Source organism: Phocoena phocoena, chromosome 3, assembly GCF_963924675.1.
Source record: "Phocoena phocoena chromosome 3, mPhoPho1.1, whole genome shotgun sequence".
NCBI lineage: Eukaryota > Metazoa > Chordata > Mammalia > Artiodactyla > Phocoenidae > Phocoena > Phocoena phocoena.
In genome coordinates, this window is record NC_089221.1 from 41,752,220 (window position 1) to 41,775,278 (window position 23,059).

The window sequence follows — 23,059 nt, forward strand, 5'->3', positions numbered from 1 at the left end:
TCAAGACACAAAACAATTACATAATGTGTCCAAGGCTAAGCAACTAGGAATATATTTAGGTCTACTGCGATTGAAATACAAGGATCATCGACCAGAAAGGTGACAAAGCTAAATAAAGAACTCTACTACCACATAAGCCAAGAGGGGGAAAAAGGGAACCTGTTAGAATAAAAGGTACCTAAGTGCTTATATATATTAGTGCTTAGAGTGGGAACCTATCCAAGAACATTTCCCAACCAATTAATTCGATGAATAGTATTACTGTCTATTCAATACAAGTCACTGAGCTAGGACCAACAAGAAGTATTTAGAAAGCCATTATTCTTCTTAGCTCAAACCCTCAAAGCCTGTAAAGTAATGCTGATTACAGTAAGGTCTGCAAATGTATGAGAGGAAAAAAACATGGCCATAGCATTGGAGGGTATCCAGGGAGTGAAGTATAGGAGAAGAATACTCGATGCATGATTTAATGGAACTTGTTCACTGGAAATATGTGGGACATACTGGAAATCCAACCTGTGAAGTCATCTTTCAACAAGAAACTATTTTCACCTGTCACATTTAGGAGCCCATAAGGAACCTAGTGAGATAAAATGACAGTCCCAGGACTGTGTTGGTGGATGAAACAGACCCAAATACCATAACTTTTTAAAATGCCCTGTATATGACATAATATACAGATCAGGGCCGAGGAAACCAGGAACAGGGTGATGGGGGGGAGATACAGCTGTTCAGTCCAGCTGAGTGGGCCTTAAGTTCACTCACCAACTTCAAATGAGAAATGGATGTGTCATCCACCCAGCTGCCAGGTGCTTTGAGAAGTGAACCTAACTGGGGAAATTCGGAACACCTGTTTGATTGCCCACATCCCATCATTCCTAACCTACAAACCAAATCCACACAGGGTAACACACACAGGACAGCATATCTAACAGTAGTCTGAGCCTGCTCTTATTCTAATGACTGGCAATTGTGTGCTCTGTGTCCCTGAAATTACAATTGTTATATAAAAAGGATAAATACCAAACTCCAACCTGATCTATCCTTTGTTCATTTAGATTAAAAATCAAAGGGGTGGTCTAAACAGTAGAGAGCTTGGGTGGAAGGTGCTGTCGAATGTCCTCATTACCCAAGATCTGAGATCTCCTTACTGAGGGTTGTAAGGAAGTCTTGGGAATCTAAGAGTTCATTCTGAGAGCCAATCAATTAGGATAGCCTGGTTCAAGATACCACAACAAGAGCAGTGATAGAAGACAGGAGCATAATGTCCTCATTGGGCAGGTTCATTTCTATGGCACACCATGTACTTGTTAATTCCTTAATTCATTCCTCTAATGGATATCTACTGAGCACCAGGCATCGTCTTAGGTGCTGGGACACAGAAGTAAACAAAACAAGACCAAACTTTCAGTCCTCATAAGGCTTACATTCTTTACCTGCAGAGTCAGTCTACCATTATAGAGGTTAAGAATGCCAGGTACTGGTATTTCCAGCCTCTGTCTCTTGCGGCATGGACATCTGATTCAGTTCTGGTGAAACAGGACTCGACAAAAGTCTGCTGGGAGCTTTTGGAAAAGATTTTGCTCCTCATTAAAAAGATAGATGCCCAAAGAGAGACGCCTCTTTCTTCTACTGTTTAGATTTCATTAGGTGATCAGGTGATGCTTTGAACAGTGTTAGCCTCCTAGCAACCTTAAGGAGACATACCAACATATTGAGGACATCAGAATAGAAAGACAGAAAGAACCTGGGACCTTGAGAACAGTGCTGAGCAGCAGGACTTATCCCCAGTTCTGTATTATAAGAACTCATTCTGCGAGCACAGTACATGCCAATTATTCAAGCCAATTTTAGAAGACTATTTTGTTATTTGCAACCAAAGAGATGCTTAGTTCCCTCATGGTAAATTAATATGCTATGAATAAGTTCATTAAAAGAGTTGCTCTTTGAAAGGTGGACCCAATAAGCTAAAAAACAAACAAACAAACCAGGAATATGCAGGAGTCAGCTACAACAATAAAATAGTTGCTCCAAGTTTTCCCTATGGAAAATCTGATCTCTAGACCAGTGATGTCCTACTGACCTTTTGTGATGGAAAAAAACAAAAAAATTCTACATCTATACTTTCCAACATGGTAGCCACTAGCCACACATGGCAATTGGGCGCTTGAAATGTGGTCAGTGCAACCGAAGAACTGAATTTTTAATTTTATTTAAATTTACTTGGTTTTGCCCAAGGCACTCAGCAGCCAGAGAACGCTCCCAGACAAAGAATTCCAAGAGGTTTAAGTTGTTGAAAGTCAGTCTGGTGCTCATGGAAATGGGGTTATGGGGGACACCAACAAAGCCTCCCTCAGCTACCCCCCCAAAATAGCATATAAATGTCAATTTAGGCCATGTGACTAGATGTTGGCTCATGAGCAGAAAACACACACACACAAAAAAATACAATTATTATTATGTGTAAATAAACATCCAAGACTTGGTTTATATAATTATCCATATACTTTCGGGCAGAAGAAGTAGCCATTCTCAAAGAGTGTTCTTCAAGACTCTTTCTGGAGACCCAGGAATCAACACCGTTTTTATAATTAGAATAAGACGTTATTTGCTATTTTCACCACACTGACATTTTTGCTAATGGTGCAAAACAAAGGTGAATAAATTTGCGGGTAACCTAACATGATCAGAAGTGCTGGCTTCAAAGTAGTAGTCACTGTATCCTTGACCACCATGTATTTGCCAGGGCGGGGAGCAAGTTTCACCTAAGAATGAACTTAATAAAGCAGTAAAAAGTTTTATCAAATTAACTCTTAAACATGTTTTTTTTTTAAAAAAAACTAAATGAGAAGCAGTCAAAAAGCATTTTTGCTACACACCAAAGCACATGGTTGTTTGGAGGTTAAGCATTGGTGCAACTGAGTTGTGAGCTAAACTAGTCGTTTTTATTTTGCTGGAATCCCGTTTTTACTTGAAATTTCAACTGACAAACTATGATTATATTCAGTCTTGAGTATTTGATAGACATTTTCTCAAAAATGATTACATAAGCCTGTAACTTCAAGGAAAACAACTGAAAGTATTTGTTGTCAGTGGTAAAATTTGTTTTCAAGCCAAAACTAGAATTTGGGGACAATGTTTGCATCACTGAGATCTTGACAGCTTCTCAATGACAAGATTGGTGATGATATTAATAGATATGTATTATAAAATGTTTCAACATTTGGAAGATCTACCTAACTTAATGAATCAATATTTCCCAAATGACCAATGCATTATGGTACAAAACCATGCACAGATTAAAAAAAACACACTCGAAGCACAAGACTGATCATTGGATGTTACGTAACTGAATACAAAAAGTGCATGGATGTGGTTTTCAGATTCCACATCGCAAATGACCTTTAAAAACTACCACTTGTTAAAGAACTCCAGTGTTGAATGAAAGAAGACGATCAGCAATCATCCGAACAGGCTATCAAGATACATCTTCCTTTTTGAATTTATCTGTGTGAGGCTAGAATTTTTTCACTCCAACCCAAATAACACATAGCAACAGACTAAATGTAGAAGCTGCTATGAGAATCCGGTCCTCTTCTACTAAGCCAGACATTAAGGAGATTTGCCACTGTTCTCAAATATTTTTGTTTGTTTTGGAAACTGTTAATTTGCATTAAAACATTTTTTTAATATTGATGTGTAATGGGTTTATTGTTACTTTTAAAGGAATTGAAGAATTTAAAAAAATTTATCAGCTTTAATTCCTAACATGGCAAATATTGATATATATCAATATCGACACATACATATAAGCTACATAAACAAAAACCCTCTGAGGTCTCAATAATTTAAGAGAATAAAGGACCTGAGATCCCACAGAAGTTTTAAGAATTGTAGATACTAATTATCTTTAATATGCAAAAGAAACTTAATGGTCTCTTTAAGACCTACTAAAATTTGGCATAAATTCAGAGCTGTTTTCCAACAGAAATAAAGATGTTACACTGAATTATCTTTACTCTCCCCTGACTGTCTCCTGTCCAAAGATAGGCCAGCCGGAGCTGGGAGCATAATCTCAAAATTAAGAGGTCCATATAGGAGTCATACTAATCCCCTTGGTCTCACTGTGTTGGAATTCTAACCCAGTGGTCACATGCTTCCACGCTTAGAAAGATTCTCATAAAGTGAGCAGCCCAGGAGATTCTGAGGCAGGTTGTCCTCAGCTTATCTTTGGCAAAACAAAGTTCTAATGCTATACAAGCTGATACACCAACTGCCCTCTTTTCTCCTTATCCTCAACAAGCATCCTGGATGCCTGTCTGTGTTACTCTAAACACAGTTTTACATCATTACCTTCAAAGTCAAGTCCTAACAACTGTACTTGCTATCCGATAGCTGCCCTGCTCCTATGTTCTCACTCTGGTTCACACTCTCATGACTTTCTGTCTGGATCATCAGAATGGCATTCTAACTGGTCTCCTCACTTCTGTCCTGGCAGTGATCCAATGAAATCACTAATACTGGTCCAGAAAACTAGCTCAGATTATACCATCATTCCGCTCAAAAATATTTAATGCCTATAACTTGCAATTCCCAAACTCCTTGATTTAGCATTTACAGTTCATGATGTAGCTCCAACTGGCCATTCCTACCTCATTTCTCCATTACACTCCTGTACACTCCACAAATGCAACTTTTGCTCTCCTGGACCAGATTCAGGCTTTTCACCTTCACCTTGATTGTGTTATCCCCTCTGCCTGGAGTTTCTAACCATGTCAGTTCTCCCCTCAGCCCTTGTTCATTTAAATTGCTAGATGCCCTTCAAGGGCCAGATCAAACATCACCTATTCCACCAAGCCTTATGTGATCTTCCACCTGGAAATAACTTCTCCGAAAGTTTTAGGTACTTCTCTTGTTTCTGTTCATAACCCTTCCCACCCTGTAGCATTCATTGTTAGCTGAATGCATATTTCATCTTCCTGGTTAGACTGAAAGAGCCATATGGGAGTTTTGCACATTTATGTGTCTCATTAACTCCATACTTTGAATGAATCCAACATGAAGTCTTACACATACTGGGCACTCAATCAGTATTTTTTAAATGAACTGAGTAACCTTTTATAAAACATTTATTCTGATTTCTCAAACGCAGAATGTAGAATTTACCTAAAAAATCACTCCATGATACAGAAATAATTTATCTTTTTGGTTGATGGTGGTAGTTTGTTGGTTTACAGTTATTAGCATGTAATTTTTATGTTTATGGCACATACCCAGTTCTGCAAGAAATTTCTCAGCCAACATCTGATATGAAAAACTTTTTAAAAAACACATACATAACAAAACTTCACTCTACTTATTGCTTAGCCTTTCTCAGAGTTCTGTTTTAGTGTTTGGAAATGTGCATCCATGATGCAGCATGTACTAAGCCCCATACTGAAAAGTAAGAGCATTACCCTATGCTCAGTGTGATCCTTTTTGATCCTATCCTATTTGTGATCCCTTGCCCTGTCCTGGTGCCCAACAGAACCAGCAGCCATGAGAAACTGAAAGCATGGAAAGAAAACACTGTGAGAAGAGCTCTGGGAAAATATTCCCTTCTGTGCTCCTGTAAAAGCCAAGGGCTGACTCCCTAGAAGATCCACAACCCCCAGGGTGATCACGATTTGCATGGCTCCAAACAGAAAACAGCAAATTCCTGAGCTATTGGCATAACACAAAAAGTAAAGCACATTTGTAGTATTCTGGAAACTCTGGTGGCTGGAGTAGAAAAGCTAGTATGGGAACGATTTTGTTGAAATTGCCATTGACCAAAGCAACCAACTGGGGAAAGCCAAATGGGAATTTTCTGGCTGAAGTGGAAGATGTTTGTTACATACTCAGGGTGAAATAAGATCTTTTAATACTGTGGAAATGCTATTGCATTCTAGCACAGCTTGCCATTTCTCCCTTAGCAATATTTCTTTTTATTGCAGACTTTAACTTACCAACTATATGACAAAATTGACAGAGATAACATGAGGTTCCAGATTAACACAAATTCACAGCCCACAGAAAAAAGCTTAAAACTATCTAATGGCTCATCCTATATAACAATAAAGAATAATTAGAGTAACAGATTATAAGCCTTGGCACTCAAAGATAGATATCAGTTTCTCACTTTAAAGGTAACTTCTCTGTGATTAATTTGACCCCAAACAAGTTATTACTATATAACCTACTCATTGTAATAAATACTATATAACCTACTCATGTAATAAAACCTTAAGAGAATTCTGCCTGGTCTACAATGCTTATCTGATCCCACCCACATCTACCCTTTCTTGACACTCCCTGTCATTCTTAATGGAAATGCTTACCAAAGGGACAAAGAAGTTTTCCTTTGTGGACTATTCCGTTGGTTCTATTAGTTGTCACCCTACTGATTCCAGAAATATAGCCAAGATCCATGTTTAGCCTTAAGCATAAAATAGTGAATGGCAAGGGAAAGTCTAGACTTTCTGGGCAGTGTTTAATAATGTACAAAAGCTAACATGCGGATGGTCCTCAACTTACTATGGTTAAGCTTACAATTTTTCAACTTTACAATGTTGCGACAGTGATATACATTCAGTTGAAATCATACCTTAATTTTTTTTTTTTACATCTTTGTTGGAGTATAATTGCTTTACAATGGTGTGTTAGTTTCTGCTTTATAACAAAGTGAATCAGCTATACATATACATATGTTCCCATATCTCTTCCCTCTTGCGTCTCCCTCCCTCCCACCCTCCCTATCCCACCCCTCTAGGTGGCCACAGAGCACCGAGCTGATCTCCCTGTGCTATGCGGCTGCTTCCCACTAGCTATCTACCTTACGTTTGGTAGTGTATATATGTCCATGACTCTCTCTCGCTTTGTCCATACCTTAATTTTTAATTTTCATCTGTTCCCGGGCTGGCGACATGCCCTATGATACTTTCTTCTTGATGCTGGGCAGCAGTAATGAGCCTTGGCTAACAGTTAGCCACGTGATCACGAGGGTAAACACCTGATACACTTACAACCATTCTGTACCCAGATAAGCATTCTGCTTTTCACTTTCAGTACAGTATTCAATAAGTTACATGAGATGTTCCGTTCTTTATTATAAAATAGGCTTTCTGTTGGATGATTTTGCCCAACTGCAGGCTAACGTATGTGTTCTAAGCACATTTAAGATAAGCTAGGCTTAGCCGTGCTGTTTGGTAGGTGTATTAAACACATTTTGGACAAAATTATTTTCAAGTTACAATGGGTATATTGGAACATAACCCTATCGTAAATCGAGGAAGATCTGTACATTATAATTTGAATTATGTAATTGGACAAATCAATGTACTTTACAAATCATAAATAAATATGGACAGCTGTCATCTTAGGGATCAGATATGTTCCAAAACTTTCAGAAGGTTCCAATTTTTTCAGATTTTTGGTACACAATTTTCCTTGAAAACAAGGCAATGCACTGGTGTTGGGGTCAGTCCTGACAGGCAGGCCAGTTCTGACAGAGAATACGACAGTAGAATGACAAACGGCATGGACTCTGAAGTCACTGGGTTCGAAATCCAGTTCTGCCACATGTCATCATAGTGACCTTGGATAATCAATTGTTCTAAGCCTGGGCTTCCCTTTCAATGAAAGGGAGAAAATAATACTTAGGTACCTCATAGGATTCTAGAGATTAAATGAGATAACTCATTCGACATAGTGCTTGGAATATTACAAATGTTCACTAAGTATTAACTATTATATTCTTATTATTGTTACTATTATTATTTGGCCACCATTTAAGCCTATAACTTATTGGACTACGGAACTAACCTGAGTTCTAAGATCTGGTAGTAAAAGTGCTGAAAGAAACAGCCAAAGAAGGATAATAGATTCCTCTGCAACTTCCAATATACCCAATTTTATAAAAATAAACCAAGTTTTTATTGGGGGTGGATACTTTCCTCTTTTCTAGTAACTTTATTCTACATCCGACCCCTCTTGCAGCCCCTAGTACTTTATATTCCTCAATTTCTTCCTCCCCTATGGCTGTCCACATTTCTTCGCCCCAACACCAAAAAAGGAGGTTTCTCCTGTTGAGATGAAAGTACATTCCTTCAGTTAGATTTCAGCACAACAGCGTGATTAATCAACTTAACACTAAGGTGACACTTTCATATATTTTATATGAAAAACCCCAAATTAATCACTAATACAAAGTGAGCTCATGTGCGAGAGTTGATGTTGTCTACAAGGCTGATGCATGGAATACACACACACACGCGCACACACACACGCACGCGCGCACACACACACACAGAAAGCTATTACTACCCTGTACATGTCCCTCCCTTTTGCTATAAAGGCACAGATGATCACATATCGCTGCACTCCAGTGATACTTCCAGTGGCTCATGTGGCTACACTCGTGAGACCTCAGGAAGTATGTAGGAGTTAAGGGAGGGGCTGCCATTGGTAGGCAAGTGCTCTCTCTGTCTTTTACTCTGAACAGGACTCCTTTTAAATAAAATGTAGTTGGATTATGAACAGGAAAAAGGCAAACAAATCTCAGCACAAAATGGGCTCTTCCCCTCAGGCATTCTTACAACTGTTTATAACCCACTTTCTCACAGTTTTTCCACTGCTTTTACGAAAAGACACCACTTTCACAAGGTACTATGTACATAGCTCTACAAATCAACTTTGCTAAAAATCCCCAAGCTCTTCCTCGTTAGGCAGGTTCACCACTGTGCCTCCAGGGGTCTGGGCAGACTCTGGCACCAGGCAGGTGCTCAAGATTTGTTGGTTAGGTCAATTAATAAGTGGATGAAAGAATGAATATGTAGGTTATTTGCCCATAGATGTGAATATAAGCAGTCTCATATTTTAATACAGTTTAAAATATAGTAACAATTACTATATATTAAAACAAGACTAGCCTACCACGTCATATATACTATTAAACAGATTTCTTCACATGTAACTATATTACTACATCAGTAATTGCCAACCTTCTGTCTTTCATGCTGTGGGATGTCTCCAATTATCTCGAGAGGCAAGTGGAGCTCTCAAAATGAAATTAATTTTAATTAACTTTTAAAATGTAAGCGTGTATGGGAACAGAGGGTTACACAAAATAGTGTCACAGCATAAAAAGATTAGGAATTAGTGCACTAGCCAAAGAGAAGACAAAAGAGTTTGAAACATTGCCTGAGGTCAAGCATTTCACTTCTAAATAGTTTCCCATGAAGAACACACTCGAAAGAAAAGAGACAGTGCAATTTAAATGATCCTAAGCCTACTACTGTTTTATTTAGATGGGGATAGTTAAAGACTATATTTGCCTGAGGACAGAGAACAGACTACATGAAAAGAAATATTTCTTAGGTATCCAGTATAGTCCCACCATGCTGAATTTTCTTAAAGCTCTGACATTAGCTTGGGACTTATATTCATAGCTGACTAATGAGGACACATCACTCCTTTCATGCCCTTCTTATTAGAGATAAGTGAAAACAATTAAAGGGTAGACATGCATAATAGTATGCCGATCTGACACAGGATCAAGGTCCTTAAAAAAAAATGTTTTCAACACATTTATCATAGACTTGTTGCTATTCTGAATAATGTCTCCTATAAGAAAATGGCTAAGCCATTTTTTTTTTTTAAACTTAGGAAAGAAAAACATAGTACCCCTTCCACCTTGATTCTTTGGTTTGTATCCTTCAAGATTTCTCTCTCCCTTAATTAGAAAAATAATGGTCTTGGTATAAACCTCAAGAATCAGGTCATTTCATCAAATAGGCACACACACACATGCACGAACACAGTCTCTTAGCACACAAATCAATCCAAGGTCATACATCCTTGTAAATAATGAATGTCTAAGCAACTATTTCTGTACGACAATAGGAAGCATTAAGAGAAATGACCCATGTTTTACATCGCCATAAAGCCAGACACCACATTTTCTCTTTCTTTATACTTGCCATAATGAAGTCATAGATACTCAATACATGATTTTTGGATTTACATGAAGAGGGTTCTATCAGGAACGGCATACAGTTGTCCCTACATAAACAGCCAAAGCCTCACAGAAACATTAAGGGTAACCCCTTAACGTTTGTGGCAGGCAGGCTCCAAGATGGCCTGCAAGATCCCCACCTTCTGGTATTGTCACCTTTGTGTAATCTCCGCTCTTGGACTATGGGCTGGTCTAGTGCTTCACTTCTAGGTTACAGAATGTGGCAGAGATGATAGGATGTCACCTCCATGATTAGGTTATAAAAGATTATAGTTTCTGTCTTAATAGCAGATTAGCCTTCTTGGTTTGGACACTTCAGTGAAACAAACTACCATGTTGGAGAGGCCCATGTGACAACGAACTGAGGACATCCTCTGGCCAGGAACCAACGCCCTCAGACTAACCACATCCCCCAGGAAATGAAATCTGCAAACAAAAACTCTAGCTTAGAAGAGAATCCTTTCATGGCTAATATTCCATTATATTGATGTACCACATTCCGTTTATCCATTCATCTGCTGTTGGATTTTGGTGGTTCCTAACTTCTAGCTACTGTAAACAGAGCTGCTATGAATACTGATGTACAAGTTTTTGTTTGAACACCTGTTTTCAGTTCCTTTGAGTATATACCTAGGAGTGGAATTGCTGGGTCATATGATAATCTTAAGTTTAACTTATTGAGGAAAAAGTGTGGTTTTTTTTAAAGTCTCTAAGTTATAGTAAACTGCTACACAGTAATAGGTAACTCATGTGAAGTTAAAAATGAATTTGTAGCCAGGCAGAAAATTCCAAAATGTGGACTAATGAGCTAAAGGGGAAAAACTTACCTTAGGTCTTACTTGCAAGTCATTGTTGCTTTAGTAAACAGCATCGACTACATTCTCAAAATGCTTGTTTCACAGGCAAGATTTAAAAATAACACCAACAACTGCTCTGAAAGCTTATGGCTTGCCATGTGCTGTGTTGCACTATACTACCCAGACAAGGAAACCAAAGTCCCCAGAATTCTTTCTTCTCACTTTCCACATCCTCCTTCAGAACATCTTCAGTCACATAGTTTCAGCTACCTCTAATACCCTGAAAACCATCAGTTCAACTGCTCTCACCTAATTTTCTCCTAAGCACCAATACCCTTATTTCTTACAGTCTATCATATATTCCCTTCTAGATGTTTCCCAGGTATTTTAAACTCAACTTGTCTCCCAATGAACTCATTCTTACCATGCATTCTTTTCCAAACCAGTCTCCTGGATTCCCTGTTTGGGGACTGGCAGCCAGCCAAACTAAGAATCTGAAGAGTCATTCTTAACGTCTTACCCCTTATTCCTAATAATCAATCATCAATCACCCACATTTACCCCCCATCCCCATCCCAGTGTAACTGCCAAGCTCTTGGATGCTTTGAAACGCCACCAGGCATTTTTCCTCTGGCTGCTCCACCTATGGCATACCTAGAAAACTCCAATGCATATTTCAAGTCTAAACCCAAACATCATCTCATTGTGAGGGCTTCTTTAATTTCATTTTAACAAAACTGCTTTCTCCACCCTTTGTGATCCTAGAGCAACCTGTATATCCCTTTGATGTTAGGACACTTGTAACAATGCTTGTGTATTTAACGTGTTCAATTTTTTATGACTGCTCTGTGCTGATACCTCTCTGTACTTAACGTTCTGAGACCAATTCTTCCGGATATTTCAGTGATCTAGCACTGGAACAGGCATATAATCTTCACTCAATTCATGTCCGCTGAATTAAAAATAGTCGTCTGATTTATACTGCTCATTCACTCAATCAACTATCAAATATTTACTGAGTGACTTCCATGCACCAGAATCAACACGGGACAATGGCAATACAGTGGTGAACTAGCTGGACACGGCCCCTGCCTGACTCATGAGCTCATAATCCAACAGGTCACTGAGTTGATAATATCTTTATGACACTATGTTATTTAGGCTTTAACCTACTTCTTAGCAACATGTGTATTTCCCATAAGAGCATATTTACTCTTCTGATTCGTAAAGTAGTAATAAAAATTGGAAAGTTAAATTTCTTTTCAGTGAGTTGTAAATAAAATAATTTTATTTCCAGTGTCATTATCACTGCACTAAAAACAAAACAAAGCCCCTCCTTGCGGTCTCAAGACATATGACTGCTTGTACAGTATATTTAAACATTTACAGGATGCCTCAACCATCCAGAACACAACTAAAAACTAGGAGCCATGGGGCAGCCAACAGAAATGTCCTCAAATTAACATCTTAAAGCTCACATGCTTAACACTCTAAAAGGTCCTTCAGGTCCACACAAAAATCTTGCCTAGAAAAAAAATGTGATCACACTTAGTTTCTTGGCTCCCTGCTCAAAGCATATTAGAAGCAGTAAATCATTATGTGGGAGACGGAGGAGAGATAGAATCCACCAGAGACAGGCACGTGGACAGTAGCAAAGAGAAATAGTTGCAAAAGAGACTAAATCAAGAAATTACGAAATTAAAAAAAGAAGAAAGAGAAGATGAGATCAACAACAATTAAAGGGGAAAAAAAGGCAAATCAAATTACGGTACTGTGTATTTTAAACTTGTTTCTTTAATCAAGGGAAGTCCTTTCTAAAGAAAAATCATCTGTTAAGGTAATTTTGTTTACCTTCTACAGTAGCTCTTTCAGACTGGAAGTATAACAATTTGATTAATTATTATTTCAGAGCCATATACTAGTTTCCTGAAAGAATTGTCAGAGGTGGTATGTTTACTTCTTGGGGGAACCACAGGTAATCTTGAGAGAATTTCATGTCAAAATTCAGCTGCATTAGTACTGAGATATAATTATTCTTCAAAAGGATCACAAAATCAAAAGCAAGTCGGATAAAACAAGTATAATGATACACACACCAAGAAATTAAGAATTGATCTTTGGTAAACCACAATCTGGGTAGGAAATTAAGGAACCTGGGACAGGGGTAGATTGTCATCTCTTCTTACAATTAAAAGCCATAGTTTTGGCAGAAAAGTAAATAAATGGGACTCTTGATACTTGAACAGGGAACTGGGAACATACGCGGTACATGTAACAAAGAGTCTATGTGTGTGGTAGGGAGGTGTCTTGCTTGGCATAAAGCTCAAAACATCTTTAAACTGAAATGAGAGAGAAAATATGCCTTGATAAAATCCTACCTCCTTCCTAACATGGGTGTCCCTCAGAGGGACGACAGATGTGCTGAAACATTATAGCCATTGGGGTGTCTAGTGAGGCTTGGGGCATAATCCCCCATTTCTTGTCATCACCTCTATCAGTACACAGTTTCTGTTTATCCCAATATACCATAGAAGTATTATCATTTTCCACGTCTCTGGTGATGTGAAATACCTTGAGAAGCACTGGTGAAAAACAGTTTATCTTGCCATTCAAGGATCCTGGTGGTTTGATCCCATTAACCTTCCTAACCTTGGATCCTTCCACACCGTTTATGGGAATTGTACAGCAGCCAAAATGCCCTGCTCACATTTTTTGCCTTAAACCCATCATACTTCCCAAATGTGACCATCTCTGCTAATGACCTGTCCCTCTTCTGGGAATCTCCTTTCTCCCTATCTTCATATCTCCAAGTATAATCCATCCACAAGTCCTGTGTTATATGCCACCTGTGCCACAATCATTCCTTTGACTGCATTTGTACATAATCTTCCTTTTCTCACTGAAGAGCCAGAGTAGTTTATTATCTGTAGTGTTTGTTTGTTTGTTTGTGGGCCACGCAGTGCGGCTTGCGGGATCTCAGTTCCCCGACCAGGGACTGAACCTGGGCCACAGCAGTGAAAGCCCAGAATCCTAACCACTAGGCCACCAGGGAACTCCCCTATTATCTGTAGTTTTTAATGTCATGTGTAGGTAGCTTTCTATTTTGTACTATTGTTATTTATACACACAGTTTTTTAGTTTGCTAACTATAATTAAAGATCTTTGACAGCTAAATTTAAGGAAATGTACTCCAGCAAACATTTTCTGAGTACCTTTATGTGCCAAGTACTATACTAGGTGCAGAGGATATAAAAATTAATGTGGCTCCACTATCACCAGACTTATGTAGCATTGCTCTGAAAGTTGTAGCCAATAAAATAGGGCAGAAAGCTGATGTAAAAGACATCACAACCACTAGAAAAGAGACAAAATAGTCGTTATTGGCAGATGATTACTGCATACCTACAAATCCTAGAGAATTAACTGGAAAGCTTAGAACTAATAATATGGCTCCATGAGGTGATTAGAAACAAAATTTAAATGTTTTAAAATATCTTTGGGACTCCCCTGGTGGCACAGTGTTAAGCATCTGCCTGCCAATGCAGGGGACACAGGCTCGAACCCTGATCCGGGAAGATCCCACATGCCACGGAGCAACTAAGCCCGTGCGCCACAACCAAGAGTAAGTCCCTGCTTGCCGCAACTAGAGGAAGCCCGCGCGCATCAACGAAGACCCAATGCAGCCAAAAATAAATAAATAAAATAAATTTTTAAAAAAATTTAAAAATTAATGCAATAACAATAAAATATGCTTATTTGGGGGAAAAAATCCCAAAATGTGTATGAATCACACACACAAAACACGTTTGCATAAACGAAGCATCATATCGTGTTTCTAGAAGGAAAGACTAAATATAATAAATATTTCGATTTTCCAAATTTACTAACGAGTTTAATGCATTACCAATCAAAATCTCAAGGGAATCTTTCAACCCAAAATTCACCTGGAATATATAAAAATAGCCATATTTTAATGGCAAAATGATAGAGAAAATTTAAAGGCACCTACAAACATAAAAAATATTAACCTGAGTTATCCAAAAAAATGCAAACTAAAATACAGTTCATCTCCAAATACTTGCCCAGTCTTGGTAGCAAGTATGTTCCTATTATCAGTCACATTATCAGAACCAGGCGCCATTAAACACATGGCTGCTATAAAGTCTTCAGATCTGAGAGATTTCTACATTATTCAGTTGACAATGTCACAGCAAAGAAGTATGAGAAAACAATGAATTCAAGTCTCTACATTTAATTGTGACCATCAAAGAAGAAATGGTTGATGTTATCCTAGAGACCATAATACCAAAAATGGTCAATTATGCTAAATGTCAGCATTTCAATATAATAATTGGAGGAAGAGGAGAAGGAGAAAAACCAGTCCATGACCAGTCATCTTAAAGAAGAAGGTAGATAAAGGAAGGATGAAACTATACGAAGGGGAAAGAAGATTAAAGGCTAAAATGAATTTATCCTTGCAAAACTGTTAAGAAGAACAAAGAAGCAAAATAAACAAACAAACAAAAACAGAGGGCATAAAAAGAATGATGTTCGGGCTTCCCTGGTGGCGCAGTGGTTGACAGTCCGCCTGCCGATGCAGGGGACACGGGTTCGTGCCCCGGTCTGGGAGGATCCCACGTGCCGCGGAGCGGCTGGGCCCATGGGCCATGGCCGCTGAGCCTGTGCGTCCGGAGCCTGTGCTCCGCAACGGGAGGGGCCGCGACAGTGAGAGGCCCGCGTACCGCAAAAAAAAAAAAAAAGAATGATGTTCTATCCGGAAAGAGTTAAGAGAAAGGTAAATTTGAAGGTAGGAAAGCATGTATTAAGCATCTTTAAGTTAATTCAAGTCTCCAGATCCAGAGAGATTACACACCAAGATAGCAGAAAAACTCAGATACCATCGCAAAACTACTCTAAGCATTGCTATGTAACCATGGAGAATGGGAAAGTTACCAGAAGACTGGGGATAGGCCAATATCACTTGAGTTTTTTAAAATGGGATAATCATAAGCCATCATGGGGTCACTAAGAATAAGTCTTTCAAAATAATTCTCAGTTCCTTTTGGACTGGCTTGCCAGGTTGGTACATTTTGGGAATACCTCATTTCAGCAAAATATTTAACAAGTCTCTTGTTGTATCCTTGGGCAATAAAGAGAAAAGTAAACCAGATGACAGTAATTAGGCAGCCTGGTAACTGAATGAACAGCCATACCCTAAAATTCATGGATCTGTGCCAGCATGGAAAGCGTTGGGTCTTCTATGATTTGCAACCAACCTTGGTTCTCACAGCATTTTACACATAACTCTATTATAGCAATTATCACACTGCATTATAGTTATATAATTACATGTCTATTACTCCCTATAGCCTGTGAACTCCCTGAAGGAATGATTACTAGTCATCTTGTTATCCCTAGCAGGGAGCATGGGACTGGCACAGAGTAGACAATTTGATACATGTCTGTAAGCTTTAACTGAATAAAAACTTTGAAGGTATCATTTCAAGATTTACAGATGGCACAAAGCTGAAAGAAATTGCTAATATTTTTGATGACAGAATAAAAAAAAAAAAGTCAAAAAGCCCTTGACAAGCTGGAACTATGAGCCAGTGCTTACACAGTGAAATTTAATAGAGATATAAGTAATGTCTGGAACTTGGAATTATAAAAAAAAAAAATCAATCGTGCATTAAAAACAGAAGAGACTTGACTTAAAACAGCTGGGTATCTTGACAGTGAACCCAGTATGAACCAGTGGGGTGCTGTGGCAGGTACTGTTGGCTTTGACAGAAATACAGTGCCTGAAGGAGACAGGTGAGTGTCACAGATCAGACCATATCTAGAGCATCATGCTTCTGGATACACGTTTTACAAGGACTACTCACAATTTAACACTTGTCCAAAAGCAGGCAGCTAGGATGGTGATGGACCTGGAGACCACAGAATGTGGGAAATAGTTAAAGACATGAAAGAGACTTAGCTCGGAAAATGATCCTTCAGAGTATATGACAGCAAGTTTCATGCTTCTGACTTACTGTCTAGGGAGGATATATTATTTGTTGAGTATGGTTCCACAAAGCTAACTGGGTCCATTTTCGCAAAGAAGCAGAAAGTTAGATTTTAGTAAATTATAATTAATTGTAATAATTAAAACTCTTCAAGTGTGACATATTAACATGCTTTCTGAGACTGACTTTCTCAGCATGGAAGCACTCAATTTGAGACGGTACAGCCATACCTCAGGGATTTGAAAAGAGCAAATTCCTATCTGGTGTAACAAGTTTGACTAAGTAACCCCTGATTTAACATGTACGGTTCCATGTTATTTTATAAGATGAAAGCTGGAAGGCAGAATGCCGTAAGTAGCCTCAAATGACTTGTGAGACACACTTCTGAAGGAAATTGCATACACAACTTTTCTGACACTGCTCTTGAGAAGGATGGCTGGGGGCTACTGCAGCAAACGCACCCATAACCCAGAGCAATGGCAGATCATCTGTAAGACACTGCCATGCCTCATGTGGGTTGGACTCTCCAACATGCCAGCAGGTAGGGGAGACCAGGAGCATCACTCTATTACATAGGTACATTGTAAAAGTATATAAAAATACGCAGGCAGTCAAGAGGAATGAATTTCTAAACTCTATAACCATACACTCCCTCTTTTTTACACTGATTCCCAGACTCACTGACTGATTTAGAACAATTTTCCTAGCCAAAAAAAAAACCCTTTAGCTCATCAACTAAAGAGCAACATATATTTAATATGCAATTTTTCAAACCATCCTTCAAACACCTTCAATAGCCAGTTACATCACCAGAGATGCACACCTACACATTTAAGATTAATTCAAATTCCAAGCAGAAGTCAAAAGTGCATTGAAATGTGACTTCATGTCCAGTGCAATGTAAGCAAGTCAATTTTTCAATGAATCTTGACTAAATGTAAAATATCATCTGTTTCTGCGACAAACAAGTCTGTGCCATTAATCATATGCTTCCAGGTGCAACAACTCACATTCAAATTAAACCATGGAATAGCATCACAGTGTTAAGATTCACACAAACTGATCTTTTAACAGATTGTAGAAAAAAAACACATACATTAAAAGAAGAAGCGGGAGAAAAATGTTACACAATAAAAACATCTGAAAGAGCTTAAGCACCCAAGCAGATAGAATTCTGGTTTTTGAGCTGCATAGGAATAAACGTTAAACAAAACTCAGAGCCTGCTCTTAAACAACGAATACATCATAAAAAATATTTCTTTTTATAGTCACAGGACTGAGAGTTTTGCTGTTTATATCTATCCCAGCATACAAATCCATAGTACTGCCAGGACTGTCCCCTCTGACTTAACTGGGAAGCCAGACAGAAGAGTCTGCCTGGGCTTCTTTTAGTTTAGTTCAGTTTGTGTCCAAAACAGGCCCAAGAATCATCTCTTCTTCAGTCGCTACACTCCTGCCTGCCAGTTACACGGCTCCAAACATTTCCCTTCCAGCTACAGATTATTAAACTGTTTTGTTGTTTTAAAACTTGATTTAGAACTGCAGTAGATAACTTTTTTTGCTTCAGGCTCCCCTAGGTCAGCAAGCTGCAACAACGTTCGAACAGCGCAATAGCGTCCATTGCACATTAAAAGCAAGGATGGTGCCAGGAACCAGCAAAGTGATATATTCTAGGTTAGCCATGTCAGGCATTTTCCAATCCCAAAGCAGGTTTCATATAGTCAGCCCATGGGCCAGGGGATGCACATGGCTGTCCTGCACTTGCCCCCTTGTGTCCTCCTCTTGCCTCCCTTGTGTTCTTGTGACCTGCCCCACTGAACTCCCTGGACAAGTTTCCCAGGGAGCGACGGTACACAAGAGGGACGCAATCCTTTGAGAGTCCTTCCTTTCTGCCTTGGGTCTTACGCTGTACTGCTATAGGGCTTTATACTGCATCATCTGGCAAGCCACACATCATTGCCAGTTCTCAGTTGACTTCCCTTTAAAATGGTATCCCAGCCTAGCCTATTTGAGGCAAAAGCCGTAAAAAAAAAAAAAGAGAGAGAGACAAAACTTAAAAACCAACAGTACAAATAAAAATGTTAATAGGCATACTGTCAAATCAAGGTTAAGAATTTAGCTCCTCTGATTAACGAATCAAGATGAGACTAGGATAGTCATCAAGATATTGAGATATAAAGATATGAGAACAAAAGCTTCATCTCAATAGTTTCTATGCTCTTACTTACTAGATTTCCTTCTTTTGTACTCATTATTTCTTTGCTCTCTTGTCCTCTTTCACAGAGATATTTTGTCCCAGATGACGAATGAAGGAGTATGTAAGGTTTTAATTTCATAACAGTCTTTGGAGAATTTTCCCAAAGTAATTTAACCTGAAGTTAAAGTTGTATATGATAGTTGCATGTGGTAGATTTCAAGGATTTTGAATAAAACAGACTAGCATCCTTTTAAGAGAACACTTTTTTTTAGAAAGTAGGATGAGGAAATAAACAGAACATTGCACCGACTAAGACTTAGACGAAAGAGAATTTTAGAATTAATTTATGCCTTAGAAATGGTCTTGACAATATTTAGCTAAATCAAATAACTTAAAAGATATCAGGACTTCAATATTTTAAGACTCTGGAGTGCAACCTTTTACAAAACCAGTAATTCTTTCATAATACTACAAATGACTTACTAAAACTTACTAATGTATAAATCTATATTTTTAAACATAGGGTTTTCTTAAAGCAGAATACAACCATACATGTCTTAAAACAGCAAGCTTTTAGTAATATTTTAAAGGACAGATAACTAACATCCGACTGATTTCTGCAAAAGCACAGTGTCCAAAGATGATAATGGTGGTAAGATGTCATGGTGGTACCAAAATCATATTAAATACCCAGTACCACTTTTAGTAGAGAACTCTTTTCAATAGTATACTGCATGCAAATAATCTAACTATTTAGGTCCTTTAAATCTGGGTAGTACTCAGTGCTTCCTGCATAAGGCAATGCAAAAAGATTTTCCTTTTATCTATTACTAAGAGGAAAACCATCTTATCTAACGTTGTTTTCAAATGGTCTCATTTTATTAAATCCTGTCTTGAAGATTAGGGGAGGAGGTTGACCATTAGTCTCTGACCATTAGCTTTGGTAGAGAAAAACTTTCAAGACTTGTTGAGTTCACACTCTCATTCTCTAATGCAAGAAGAAAAAAAATTTCTTTTTTGCGTTACGCGGGCCTCTCACTGTTGTGGCCTCTCCCGTTGCGGAGCACAGGCTCCGGACACACAGGCTCTGCGGCCATGGCTCGCGGGCCTAGCCGCTCCGCGGCATGTGGGATCTTCCCGGACCAGGGCACGAACCCATGTCCCCTGCAACGGCAGGTGGACTCTCAACCACTGCGCCACCAGGGAAGCCCAAAAAGAATTTTTTGTATACCTTTAGACTCAAATTGAGCTGATCAGTTCAGAAAAGGGCAGAATTTGCTGGAACAGAGAGCCTCCAAACAATTATATTATAATCTCTTTTAGACTAGAACGAAAAAAATTAAGGGAAAGTGACACGTATAGTTTCTTGATGTTGTTGTTTCCTTTTTCCTTTTTTCTCCACTGACCTGAAGATTCAGAAACCTGAAGGAGAGAGAAGATAAGGGGTGGGAAGGTTCACCCAAGCAGAAAGCTGTATATTGTTTTAGTTCCAGGAAGTAACAGGACTAGGGAACAGTTAGGGTCCTATGTAGAGGTCAAGAAGATGTTTAATACCTGAAACAAAAAGGGCCACTATGAAGGAGAAGTTCCAAAGCTCAAAGCACCAAAACATCAAATCTGCCTAGGACAGGACTAGGAGAAAGCATTTAACCTTAAAAAGAGGAGAGGCAAAGTTGCTTGAAACAAACAAAAACACACGGGCCATGGCAAAGGCTGATAATAATTAAATATGTAGAACACAAGAGGCTTCAACCTAGATATCTGGACCTCATCTGAGATATTTGTTACTCTCATGTATTTCACCCTGAATTGTTATTCCTTCATTTTAGGTAGAAGCATGGGACTGATGTGGCGTTGTTCCTCTCAGCTCCCTTGCATACATGGGCCCTTTCAAAGATTTGAAGAAATAAAGAACGCAACTTTGAAGAAATTTTTAAAAGTAGCTTCACCTAATAAAAAGGTTTTTGTGTTCAGTATTGCTCTGTCTTTTATCCACGATATGATTCCTGGTACACATGTTAAAAATCTCCCAGTATAATTCATTTGATTCTTTTTTTGAATCCTCATCCAAATCTGTAGCGTTCAGAGTTTAACTAAACTTCATGACAAGTAACACACATAATGAACTCAGAAAGAGAAAACAAACTTTTGATGGTACCATTAGAAAACCAAACTATATTAACCAGTTTTAGAGGATGGAGAGTAATCGACATTTCATTTCCCAAATTTCAGCTTCTGCTGCCTGTTGTCATTCTCACCCAGAACTAAGAAGACTACACAGTCAAATGTTTTCAGTGTTTCACAGCCTGAGCCTCTTACGATTTTTTACGGACGCACACAGAATCTAAAATGACTAGGAAATTTTGTTTTAGGACTGTCCAGAGATACACCTAAAATCTTTAGGTAATTTTCCAGACTCTAGATTTAAGGTATAATAATTTTGGATCTTAACACATTACCATTTAAACAGATTTTCATCTGCTTAAGAAGAGACAACAGCCCCACATCTTGAAAAATACTTGCAAAAATAGACAGCTATATAAAAACGAGTAACTATCAAAGACAGCCACATTTAAAAAAAATAAATGCATCTATTATCTACATTTAGAGCCCTGACAACTATGTTCCCGAGAAGCTGCCTCTGCATTTTTCACTTCCCAGCTAATATTAGATCCATCCTCACTGAGATTTAATCCAATTAGTAAGAGGAAAAAGTTATTGACATTGAAATCTACTTAGTGGACTTTGGAAGAAAAAGAAAACTGAGCCAAAGATTGGCACTCTGCCTGTGCACCCTGAAGTGTGGACTGTTTAACAACATGGTAAGCCCATCATCAGCCCTGGTTGTACCACCAATTATGGTTTTAAGATAAAGAGGTTTTATAATTACGCACCCCAAATTTAAAATTCACCATCAACTTAAAGAAAAAGAATGTGGCAGTGGTGGCTCCCACTCCAAAGAACTTTTGGGATCATTGATGTTAAAGTCCAGAGAGAGAAAATATATTATGTTCTACCATCTTACCATATCATGTATAGACTACTGTAGATAACCATACCCACATCAATCTCAACCAGGCATTTTGCTGAGACTTGCAGAAATGAAACAAGGAAAGAAGCAAATGAAAAATACATTCCTTTTTATGCAAAAACAAGGTCTGGTTAAAACATTTTAACCAGAGGTGTAGTCTGGAGAGCATAAAATCAGCTTAAGAAGATAAATTGAAACAGGGAAGATTCCTGAACCAAAAAAAGGTATTTTACACACACACAAAATGTATTTTGTACATACTAATTATTCTAATGTGGTCTGGAATCAGATGCTTTCTAATATACTTGCTCACCTTAGTGTTATTATTATTGGTTTTTCCCCTCAGCCTCCGACTGTCTCTAAGGCCTGCATCTTGCCAAATTCAGAATTACCAACATGAATATTTTTCATAACTATAACTGCTCAGATTGGGAAGAGAATATTTTATAACTATGGTTTTGAGTATTCCTATGGAGTGAACCACACTGGTTGATTCTTAGGCATCTCTCTTTGTATAATGTATGTGTCATAGTACTTGTTTGATTAACTGAGGGTTGCTGTGGACAGACAAATCAATGTCTTCTTTTATTAGCACTGTGATTTTAAAAATCTACACATTAAATTGATGGATTTGATAACATCTTGATCTTAGGGTTTTAAGCACTTATATATTTAATCTTAACAATTCAGCTATATATGATTATCCAGAGATTGATATATTTTTTTTCTAAGTCTTTTCCCAGTCACATTTATCTTTTTTTAAACCATGGACGTTAACTTAGCCTATTTAAAATAATTCTTTACTGGAAAGCAATCCAAGAAAAGGGCCATAAGTCCTTCACAAAACATACTTTCAATGATTTTTAACCTGAGATGATTGAAAGAATATCTTTTAATTTCTAAAGGTATAAAGTATTTTTAATAGTCTTACTGTGGTATAATTGACATATAATAAAGTACACATATTTAAAGTATACGATTTGATAAATTTCG

General features: G+C 38.1%; 1 protein-coding gene across 1 annotated transcript in view; it reads right to left on the reverse strand.

Annotated features, from left to right (window-relative positions):
• The window catches only part of ARL15 (ADP ribosylation factor like GTPase 15), a 280,614-nt gene that overhangs the window by 223,957 nt on the left and 33,598 nt on the right, over positions 1-23,059 (reverse strand). The window lies entirely within an intron of this gene.